The sequence below is a fragment of the Bufo gargarizans genome, chromosome 6 (assembly GCF_014858855.1).
Source record: "Bufo gargarizans isolate SCDJY-AF-19 chromosome 6, ASM1485885v1, whole genome shotgun sequence".
NCBI lineage: Eukaryota > Metazoa > Chordata > Amphibia > Anura > Bufonidae > Bufo > Bufo gargarizans.
In genome coordinates, this window is record NC_058085.1 from 356,035,820 (window position 1) to 356,046,707 (window position 10,888).

Consider the following 10,888-nt stretch of genomic DNA (forward strand, 5'->3'; position numbering starts at 1 on the left):
GAACGGACACTAAATAACTCGCCCAGCTACAGCACTAAGGACAGATTTAGCGGGATATAAATTTGAGGCCTAGTATTTAGGCGCTGGGTGACAGGTATGGGTTTAGTGCCAGAATTAGACTTGGAAATACACAGTAGCGGGTGTGTGTGAAGTTATTCTGAATGACCCAATGTGCACCTTGAATATTATATACCCTTTTAGGGATAGATTTCAAATAGCTCTGATATAGCAGAAACCACTAAATTATGAAATTGCTAAATTGGGAATTGTATTTCAACCCAGAACAAGAAATGTGCTTGAACGGACACTAAATAACTCGCCCAGCTACAGCACTAGGGACAGATTTAGCTGGATATAAATTTGAGGCCTAGTATTTAGGCGCTGCGTGACAGGTATGGGTTTAGTGACAGAATTAGACTTGGAAATACACAGTAGCGGGTGTGTGTGAAGTTATTCTGAATGACCCAATGTGCACCTTGAATATTATATACCCTTTTAGGGATAGATTTCAAATAGCTCTGATATAGCAGAAACCACTAAATTATGAAATTGCTAAATTGGGAATTGTATTTCAACCCAGAACAAGAAATGTGCTTGAACGGACACTAAATAACTCGCCCAGCTACAGCACTAGGGACAGATTTAGCTGGATATAAATTTGAGGCCTAGTATTTAGGCGCTGGGTGACCGGTATGGATTTAGTGACAGAATTAGACTGGGATATGGCCAAAAAATAAACAGACTATTGCTGGTTAAATGCACTTGGTGTGACAGCTTCACCCTGATGTAGGCTTTAGCCAAAAAACAACCACACCATTGAGGGTTAAATGCACTTGGTGACAGGCGCAGCTTGCCCCTGATTTAGTATATGGCCAAAAAATGAACAGACTATTGCTGGTTAAATGCACTTGGTGTGACAGCTTCACCCTGATGTAGGCTTTAGCCAAAAAACAACCACACCATTGAGGGTTAAATGCACTTGGTGACAGGCGCAGCTTGCCCCTGATTTAGTATATGGCCAAAAAATGAACAGACTATTGCTGGTTAAATGCACTTGGTGTGACAGCTTCACCCTGATGTAGGCTTTAGCCAAAAAACAACCACACCATTGAGGGTTAAATGCACTTGGTGACAGGCGCAGCTTGCCCCTGATTTTGTATATGGCCAAAAAATGAACAGACTATTGCTGGTTAAATGCACTTGGTGTGACAGCTTCACCCTGATGTAGGCTTTAGCCAAAAAACAACCACACCATTGAGGGTTAAATGCACTTGGTCGCAGCTTGTGCTGGCGCACCACAAGACACAAAATGGCCGCCGATCACCCCAGAAAAATGTGACTGACAAACGGTCTGTGCAGCCTAAAAACAGTGAGCAATTGAGGATCAGCAGCTCAATGATCCACAGCTGCAGATCGATCAGTTAATCAAGTCCTTTGGAGGAGTTAATCTGCCTAATCTCGCCCTACTGTCGCAGCCGCAACCTCTCCCTACGCTAATCAGAGCAGAGTGACGGGCGGCGCTATGTGACTCCAGCTTAAATAGAGGCTGGGTCACATGGTGCTCTGGCCAATCACAGCCATGCCAATAGTAGGCATGGCTGTGATGGCCTCTTGGGGCAAGTAGTATGACGCTTGTTGATTGGCTGCTTTGCAGCCTTTCAAAAAGCGCCAAGAAAGCGTCACAAAAGCGCGAAGAAAGCGACGAACACCGAACCCGAACCCGGACTTTTACGAAAATGTCCGGGTTCGGGTCCGTGTCACGGACACCCCAAAATTCGGTACGAACCCGAACTATACAGTTCGAGTTCGCTCATCCCTAATCAGGACCCATTCATTTTCAATGGGTCCTGGAAAAAATCGGACAGCACAATGTGTGCTGTCCGTTTCCGTTGTTCCGTTCCGCATGTCCGTTTAAATATAAAACATGTCCTATTATGTTCCTGAAAAATCGGATCCTGGTACAATGCAAAGTCAATGGTTCCGCGAAAAACGGATGGCATTCGGATGTCATTCCGTATGTCTTCCGTTTTTTGCGGAATCCGTTCCTGGAAACACAGCAAATATTATTTTATTTTTTTTTTTTTTTTTTCAAAGAAATCCAAACAAATTTATTTGATTATTGAAATGTATACATGTTTCCGTTTTTTGCGGATCCGCAAAAAACGGATGACATACGGAAACATTTTCAGGAACAACGGATCCGCAAAAAACGGACCGAAATTCGGATTATAGAAAAATACTGACGTGTGAATGTAGCCTAAAAGAGATGATTCTGGACGAGTGGATGGATCCAGAAATAAAATTGGGAGTTTCTAGGGAGTTCAGGAACAGACTGCTGTTTGACGAAGCCGAAGTAAAGATCTTTAATGAGACACCAAAAATTGACATCCAGGTAGCAAAGGTCATCAAAAAGACCTCCCTTCCTTTCGAGGATTCCTCTCAACTACAGGATCCAATGTAAAGAAAAGCCAATGCTCTACTAAAAAAAATCCTGGGAGGCATCCATGTTTGGAATAAAAACAAACATAGCGGCAACATCAGTGGCTAGATCCATGTATTTTTGGATCAATGAATTAGAAAACCATATTAAAAACAAGACTCCTAGAGAAGAAATACTAAACTCTATTCCCTTCTCAGGTCAGCCACAGAATTTTTGGCGGATGCTTCTGCTGAATCCGTTCCGTTCGCCTCAAAGATGCGTCTCTCTATAATTCAGCGAGAAGAGCATTGTGGATAAAGGCCTGGGGGGGGGGATAGAACTTCTAAGGCTAAGTTATGCTCTATTGCTTTCTCTGAAGAGTATGTGTTCGGTCCGGTCTTAGACTCAATTCTTGAAAACCAGCTGAGAAAAAGAAAGGTATCCCCGAAGAGAGTAAAAAGAAGCCCTTTCATGCCTTTAACCCTCAGTCTAGATCCTACAGGGGCAAAGGAAAATCGGGGAGGTGGAGCTATCAAAAAGGGGGGAAGAGCAGAGGTTTCCTGCTCAATCCCCAGAATAAACAATCAGACAAACAATGATGCCAAGTTGGGGGAAGGTTGAGAAGTTTTCTATTCCAGTGGCAATCCATGACCCCGAATCCCTGGGCCTTGGACATTATAAAAAACGGTTACAGGATAGAATTCTCCTCAACCCCTTCAAAGAAATTCAGAATAACCTCACACAGCCAGAGCGTGTTCGAAAAAATTTGGCAGGGAGTCCTAATTAATCGACTCCCCGAATTAATAGACTCAAAAGTGGTAACAAAAGTCCCCGAGCTAGAAAAGGGAAAAGGTTATTATTCAAACCTTTTTCTAGTCCAAAAACCAGACGGGTCTTTCCGTACCATTATAAATCTAAAAGGGTTCAACAAAACCATTACCTACAGAAAATTCAAGATGGAGTCTTTTTTCCATTATCCCTCTATTCAAAAACGGAGCCTTCATGTCATCCATAGATATAAAGGACTCCTATTACCACTTCCCCATACACGTCAACTCTCAAAAATACCTCAGATTTGTGTTAGTAGACAACGCCGGTGTGGTAAACCATTTTCAGTTCACTGCTCTACCCTTCGGGATATCTTCCACCCTAAGGGTATTCACAAAGCTGGTAGTGGAAATGATCTCCCTCTCAGGTCAGAAGTATTAAAAATCTTTCCGTACCTAGACGACTTCCTTATTATAGGCAACTCGGAACCAGAAGCATCCAGTCAAACGGATTACCTAATTCACAAATTCACCAATTTGGGCTGGTTAATAAATCAGAAAAAATCTTGTCTAGCACTATCCACTCAAATAAAATTCCTAGGGGTGATGCTAGATTCTATTACCCAAATGTCATCTCTACCAAAAGAAAGGTTGGTATCATTCAGGGGAAAGATAAAGAGTTTCCAATCCCAAAGTCGGTGTTCTATAAGGAGTGCCATGAGCCTTCTGGGAACAATGACCTCGTGCATCACCGCAGTGGCATGGTACCAGGCACATACCAGTACAACGCAATCCTGGATACTAGGGAAGTGGGACAGAAAACAACCTTCCCTAGAGAAAAAGATAACCATCCCCTTTCACGTAAAATCAAATTTGAACTGATGGACGGAAAAAAAGAATCTGTCAAGGAGCGTAACCTGGTTAAAAAATCCAGAAGTTTAGATAGTTACAGACCCAAGCGGTACGGGATGGGGAGCAAAAGTAGCCTCCTCAAACTATCAAGGAAGATGATCAAACGAGATAGGACAAAGATCATCGAATTACCGAGAATTGAGAGCTGTCTGGGAGACTCTAAAAGTATCCCAAGAACTATTATCAGGAAAACATCTAAAGATATTCTCCGACAATGTGACAACTGTGGCCTACCTAAAACACCAGGGGGGGCACAAGGTCTCCTACCCTAGGCAGTCTGGCAGAAAGAATATTCTCCTGGGCAGAAAGAAACGTACTGTCAGTCACAGCAACCCACCTAAAAGGTTCAGACAACATAGAAGCCGACTACCTGAGCAGCAAATTTTAGACCCAGGGGAATGGTCCCTAAATCAAGACATTTTTCAGAGAATTTCCAAAAGATGGGGAGTTCCTCAAATAGACCTATTTGCGTCAAAGAACAACGCGAAGGTGGGGCGTTTCTGTTCTCTAAATCCTAGAGAAGAGCCATGGGCACTCAACGCCTTTTCAGTCAGGTGACCTGGAATCTCGCTTACGCTTTTCCTCCCTGGGCCCTAATTCCGCGGGTACTGCAGAAAATAATAACCGATCCTGTAACAGTAATACTGGTGGTTCCCTATTGGCCAAAAATAAATTGATTCCCCGTCCTGAAGGAGTTAGCCTTTGAAAATACCTCTCCAGAAGGACATTTTATCACAGAGCCCCATCCTTCACCAAAATCCCAGCCAGAGCACTAGATCTTAGAAAGTAAAGGTCTTTCAGATAAAGTTATTAATACTCTAAAACTCAGTAGGAAAAGTGTTACTTCTGAAATCTATCTCAAGATCTGAAAAAAATACTGCAGTTGGCTGGCACAAGATTCACCAATAAATTCTACCCCAAATATCGAGATTTTAGATTTTCTCCAGAGGGGGATGGATATGGGCCTCAGACCCAGTACACTAAAAGTACAGATATCCGCCTTGGGGGCATGCTATGATACAGATCTAGCCAGCCATAGGTGGTAAGACCTGCTTCTAGATTAAGGCCATCTATAGCGCCAAGGATTCCCCAGTGGGATTTAAACCTGGTCTTGAAGGGCCTAATGAATTCTCCATTTACTCTCTTACAGGACATTTCAATTAAACATCTTACTTTCAAAGCTGCATTTCTAATAGCTATAACCTCAGCTAGACGCCTGGGAGAGATTCAGGCTCTCTCCTGCCGAGAGCCCTATCTCTCTATCTTTCCAGACAGGATCGTTTTGAAAATGGATCTGGGTTTTCTTCCGAAAGTCGTCACTGATTTTTATAGAGACAAAGAAATCGTCCTCCCCTCTTTTCCGGAAGATATAAAGAGTTCATCTAAGGAACAATTTCAACTCCTGGATGTCAGGGAGACCATTATACAATACCTGGCGACAATATTTTTTCGAAGGGATGACAATCTCATTATTCAGTTTGCTGGACAAAACAAAGGTAGAAAAGCATCCAAGGCTTCTATAGGTTGCTGGATTAAGTCAACTATATCCTGCTGTTACCAAATGTCAGGCCTTACTAGTCCCACAAATATAAGAGCCCATTCCACAAGAGCAGTGGCTTCTTTATGGGCCGAAAGAGCGGGCGTTTCCCTAGACAAGATCTGTAGGGCTGCCACCTGGTCTAATGTAAATACATTCATAAGACACTATCGTATTGATGTCTGCTTCTGCTGATTTGACATTTGGACAGAAGGTCTTGCAGACTGTCTCCCTCCCTTCTAAGTAATCTGATAGTTCTCATGAGATTATAAGAGGGGCTAGAGTATGAAGTACTCAAAAAAAAAAAAAAAAAACCCCACTGAGGGTGAGAGTGGGTGGTGGCCTTTTAAACTCTGTGTTCCTGCCCCTACAGAGGTCCAGGGGTCAATCTCATGGTTAAGCCGTCATGGTGGACTCAAGGAAACAGAATTACCGGTAAGTCTAATTACGTTTTTTTTTCTAACTTTGTACAACCCCTTTGAGGTCTCATGCTCAAGACAAAAGCGTATAGACATGCCATACCCTGCCGTGTTGCCTCCGTGATCTTGAAGAAATGGGGTAGTTTACCTCTGTAAGGCCCCTTTCACACGAGACTGATTAGGTCTGGATGCGTTCAGTGAAACTCGCACCATTTTGCAAGCAAGTTCAGTCAGTTTTGTCTGCTATTGCGTTCAGTTGTTCAGTTTTTTCCGTGCGGTTGCAATGCGTTTTGATGCGTTTTTCATGCACGTACTAAAAAACGGAAGGTTTACAAACAACATCTAGCAACCATCAGTGAAAAATGCATTGCATCCGCACTTGCTTGCGGATGCAATGCGTTTTTCACTGAAGCCCCATTCACTTCTATGGGGTCAGGGCTGCGTGAAAAACACAGAATATAGAACATGCTGCATTTTTCACGCAACGCAGAACTGATGCATGAAAAAAAAAACATTGAAATGAATGGGTCAGGATTCAGTGCGGGTGCTATGCGTTCACGTCACGCATTGCACCCGCACGGAAAACTCACTCGTGTGAAAGGGGCCTAATACAACATTTTTCTTCTCACATATCCAACAATTTCTATGGGTGCTGTGTCTGTATCACCGATCTGTAATATGGTCGTGTGCAAGGTCCTGTACACTCAGTTCTTCACCTTAATAGTTCCAATAGCCGAAGGCCTCTATTATGATACCCTTAAATATTTCTCTTAATAAAAATGTGCATCTAGTGGGTTAAAAGTTTCAGCTTGCACCTGGTCGTGTTTTTATATTTTTGTATATAATGTATAGTGCGGGTATTTTATTCTTACCTCTTCACTCCACCGGATTGTTTCTCTCTCTCTACGATTTATTATAGTCGGCTAGAGGACAGCCACATCGTATATCTGTTAACTGAAATGTTACGGTGTTACTTTTAATGTCACCTACTCTCCCGGCTCTGCTACATTTAGCTACAATCCTTCTATCTCTGTCTGAGTATCAAAGTTTTTCCATCCTGGATCGGCATTCAAGGGGGCGCCTGCAGCACGTCCCTCCGATCCTTTAGCGTACTAGGTGCATTACTGTTCGATTTAAAAACTGAATCCAAGCTCCCCCTAAATGTTTTGCCGAGTACACGGCGTCTTCAGGGGTTAGGAGCTGCTAACCAGAGCCGATCTTTTTGCCGCTATTTACAGGGGGTGGTAAAGACCACCTCTCCCTGCAAACACCAATCAAGATCCGCCCTGTCATCCGGACATAAATCAATACCAATCCCGATGTCAAACCACAGTTGCATCGCGCATGACCCGATACTTAGTTATTTTTCAGGGCTTCTTGCATGCTTGTTTTTAGACTTAGAAGTATTCCCCACGTGGGGGAAAACATGCATACAAGAAGCCCTGAAAAAATTTGTATCGGGTCATGCGCGATGCAACTGTGGTTCACTACCACAGAGACTAAGTTGGCGGCGCAGGCGATGGAAGGAGAGAGGTAAGATGTCATCGTGAAATACACCAATTAAGTGTTGGTAGATGAAGGCTAGACATCGGGATTGGTATTGATTTATGTCCGGATGACAGGGAGGATCTTCATTGTTTTTTGTCTTTTCCGCCCCCCTGTAAATAGCGGCAAAAAGATCCGCTCTGGTTAGCAGCTCCTAAGCCCTGAAGACGCTGTGTACTCAGTGAAACATTCAGTTTTTAAATCAAACAGTAAGGGTCCATTCACACATCCGTAATTTTGAGTCCTCATTCGTTCCGCAATTTGTGGACCCATTCACTTTCAATGTGGCTGGAACGGATGCAAATCCGCTTTTTTGGGATCCGTTTTTTCGGGATCCGCGATTTTGTTCCTGAAAAAAAAAATAGAACATGTCCTATTCTTGTCCGCAATTGCGGACCAGAAAAGGCATTTTCTATTATAGTGTCTGTGATGTGGGGTCCGCAAATTGCAGATCGCACATTGCAGGCGTCCGTGTTTTGCGGATTCGCAAAACACTTTAGTGATGTGTGGATGGACCCTAAAGCACCTAGTACGCTAAAGGATCGGAGGGACGTGCTGCAGGCGCCCCCTTGAATGCCGATCCAGGACAGAAAAACTTTGATACTCAGACAGAGATAGAAGGATTGTAGCTAAATGTAGCAGAGCCGGGAGAGTTAGGCTACTTTCACACTGGTGTTTTTGGCTTTCCTTTTGCTTTCCGTTTGTGAGATCCATTCAGGGCTCTCTCACCAGGGCCGGCCTTAGGTGTTCAGGCGCCCTGTGCGAGCTAACCTTGTGGCGCCCCCCCTCAAAAAATAAAAATATTGTGTGGCACAGTGTATGCTATATGTGTATAACAAACATATTTCACATGAAAACTTACAGTTACTTGGCTTGGCCCTTGGGGGTCTCGGACGCCACTTCCACACTTTCGCCGGGGGCTCGGCGGAGCTGATGTTGTGTTTTATCCTAATGAGAAAGATTTCATAATAAGTATTTGGAGAAGGGGCAGAGGGAGAGCAGAGCAGGGAGAGGCTGGTGCTGCTACTAGGGGGTCATACCATGGGGGAGTAATAAAGCCCTCCCTAATGCCCCCCCCCCCAGTAGTAATAATTCTCCTTATAATGTGACAGTGCAAAAAATACCCCCTTGTAATGCCCCCATTTGAGCTAATGTCCTCATAGTGCCCCCATAATGTGCCAGTATGAAATACCCTTATATAGTGCCCCTAGTAAATGACCCCATAGTGCTCCACACCCTCCTTCCTCCTAGTGCCCCCCATAATGTACCAGTATAAAATGCTCCTGTAGATGCCCTCAGTGTCCCCCATAATTTGCAAGTATAAAATACCCCTTCTTAGTGCCCCCCGTAGATGACCCCATAGTACTCCTCTCCCCCCTTCCCCATAGTACTCCTCTCCCCCCTTCCCCATAGTACCCACCATGTGTCCCAGTATAAAATTGTACTGTACAGAGAGCCCATATAAAATACCCCTTCTTTGTGGCCTCAGTAGATGCCCCTATAGTGCCCCCAATCATGTGCCAGTATTAACAGCCCCCCCCTGTGCCAGTAATAATAGCCCCCTATGCCAGTAATAGCAGCCCCCCTGTGCCAGTAATAGCAGCCCCCAGTAATAACAGTCCCCCTGTGCCAGTAATAACAGCTCCCAGTAAAAACAGCCCCCCGTAATAACAGCCCCCAGTAATAACAGCCCTTCTGTGCCAGTAATAACAGCCCCCAGTAATAACAGCCCCTCTGTGTCAGTAATAACAGCCCCCAGTAATAACAGCCCCTCTGTGTCAGTAATAACAGCCCCCAGTAATAACAGCCCCCCCTTTGCCAGTAATAACAGCCCCCCCTTTGCCAGTAATAACAGCCCCCGCCAGTAATAACAGCCCCCCCTTTGCCAGTAATAACAGCCCCCCCTTTGCCAGTAATAACAGCCCCCCCTTTGCCAGTAATAACAAACAGCCCCCCCCCCCTTTGCCAGTAATAACAGCCCCCGCCAGTAAAAGTATTGTACATAATAAAAAAAAAAACTAAAAAACAACACATACTTACCTCCATGTCAGTGATGCGATGCAGGCCTCTTCTGGCCTGTGTCCCACGCTGTATGGCTCACTAGGCCGGCAGCCTATCAGAGGAAGGGAAAGGGACACGCCTCTCCCTCCCCTACCGCAGCACAGGCAGGCATCTGTATCGCTGTCCTGAGGACGGCGATACAGATGACTGGAGATGAGCGCTGCCACAATGGAAGCGCTCATCTCCCTGCTGCATATTACACTGCGAGCTGTCGGCCGCCCAGCGCCCCTGTTGCTATGGCGCCCTGTGCGGCCGCACAGCCCGCACACCCCAAAGGCCGCCCTGTCTCTCACAATCGGTCCAAAACGGATCAGTTTTGCCCTAATGCATTCTGAATGGAAAAGGATCCGCTCAGAATGCATCCGTTTGCCTCCCTTCCGCTTTGGAGGCAGATACGAAAATGCTGCTGGTGTCTGTCTGACCAAACGGAGTCAAACGGAACCATCCTGGCACAATGTAAGTCAATGTGGACGAATCCGTTTTCTATGAGACAATCTGGCACAATAGAAAACGGATCCGTCCCCCATTGACTTTCAATGGTGTTCAAGACGGATCCGTCTTGGCTATGTTAAAGATACGGATGCAGACGGTTGTATTATCTGAACAGATCCATGATGGATCCGCACTAGACGCGAGTGTGAAAGTAGCCTAAGATAGCTAGGTAGGTGACATTACAGCAGGCATCAAAGCCGTAAAAGTAACACCGTAACATCTCAGTTAACAGATATACGATGTGGCTGTCCTCTAGCCGACTATAATAAATCGTAGAGAGAGAGAAACAATCCGGTGGAGTGAAGAGGTAAGAATAAAATACCCGCACTATACATTATATACAAAAATATAAAAACACGACCAGGTGCAAGCTGAAACTTTTAACCCACTAGAGCACATTTTGGTTCACATTGTTATTAAGAGAAATAATAAAGGTTATATTTTAAAGTATCATAATAGAGGCCTTCGGCTATCGGAACTATTATATTGAATTAAAATATTCTGGGTCATAGGGGTCTTTTTTAAATAAAATGATTTAAGATCTTCACCTGCCACAGCAGTAAGGCCTCTTGCACACGAACCTGTGCTGACCGTGCCCCTGCTGCCACCCGCAAGCCACGGGCACCGACCATGGGCCAGCCGCATTCGGATCGCGACCCCATTCACTTAAATGGGGTCTGCAATCCGTCCGTTCTATCTTTTTGCGGAACAGAAGCACAGAACGGAACTCCGTAGT